This window comes from Octodon degus, unplaced genomic scaffold (genome assembly GCF_000260255.1).
Source record: "Octodon degus isolate 3935 unplaced genomic scaffold, OctDeg1.0 scaffold00026, whole genome shotgun sequence".
NCBI lineage: Eukaryota > Metazoa > Chordata > Mammalia > Rodentia > Octodontidae > Octodon > Octodon degus.
This window is the reverse complement of record NW_004524602.1, coordinates 7,659,792-7,661,255: the sequence shown is the minus strand read 5'-3', so window position 1 is coordinate 7,661,255 and position 1,464 is coordinate 7,659,792.

Sequence of the window (1,464 nt, the reverse complement as noted above, 5' to 3'; positions counted from 1 at the left end):
CTGAGCTATCAGGCCAGCCCTAACATTCATATATTTCTTGAGGTGGTTTCCTTAGGAAGTGGGACCCCTGTCTCAGTCACAGTGTGTGGAAAGGCAGAGAACCAGGCTAGGATGCCCCCCTTTTCCTCCTCTCTCCTACCTTCATGTCTCCTCCTCTCCTGTGTCCCTTCCTGGGGCAGGGGAAGAAGGATCAAAGTCCTCTCAGGAGGCATCCCCAGACCACACCTCCCTCGGCCCCCACCACGCAGCAACAACTGCTAAGGGTGACTTGTAGGACCCAGCATGCTCTGGCTGCTGGGACCCTTTTCCTTTTAACAGTGGCAGATTCTTTGGCCTAGTGACAATGGGCTAGTGGTGGCATGTGAGAGCAGGTCAGCTCGCAGATGCTGTTCCCTGCATTGGGGTTGGCCTTTTCCTGTCTCTTCCACCCGCCCCTGACTCCACGTCCCACACAGCTGTTTCTGTCACACGTTCATCCCTGTCGACCTTGCTGTTCCCTGACTGGGTATTCAGGACACTTTGCTCTCTGGCCTTGCCCTGTACAGCCTCATCCCCTCTTACTCTGTCCTAGGATGCCCTGTACCAGCCAAGCGAGTGCCATCACGCCCCTCCCAGTACCTCAGCTGGGGATCCTGCCATCTGCAGGGACCTGACCCAGCTCCGCCAGTTCTGTAGAGTGGCTCCCACGAGTGTCACCGTGGGTGTATGTGAGGCCCAGCTCCGGTGTGGTGGCGTTCACACAGCCTGGGGTGTTGATGAACCTGGGTCCCTGGGCACGGGGCATCCCTGCTCCAGCCCCAGCCGTCCTTCCTCTCTGCATCCCTGGGCACCCATAGCTGGCTGGCTGTGTGCCTTCCAGGGTGAGGTTGAGGCCGCACCAGCCCTGTCCCTATCTTAGGTGCTTGACGTCAGGTCAGCACTGCCCTGGCCTTCCAAAGGCTTCTGTGAGCAGCTGGAACTTGCAGTGCCTGCTCTCCACGCCCCACCCCAGTTCATCCCAAGTCCAACCCACCAGGATGCCTCCTTGCTTGGGTACCAGAGCACCAACTTCAGCCCCAATTCCCAGGTGAACAAAGCCCAAGGACTACTCAGTCCTGCTCAATGCAGACCACAGGAGGCCAGGGCAGACGGCCTTCCTGCAGGGGTGGAAGGGTGCAGAGGGAATCTGAGGACCCCTCATTCTCCAGCCATGACCTTGCTGGCCTGCGCATCATTTGGGAGTTCTTCCCTCATGTCTTCGTGTCATTTTCAAACCCAGGAAGTTAAAGGCTTGGGCAGTGGGCAGTGTTGCCCGCCTCCCGTGTTCGTGGGGCACCATCTGCTGTTTGTGTTGTTGCCCCTCCTCCACTGGGCCATCGGTTTATCCTCTTTTTCTGATGCATTCAAAGTAAGGCACAGGGGCTGGAGAGATGGCTCAGTGGTCTAAAGCACCTACTTGGAACAAGCTTGGCAAAGCACAGGGAC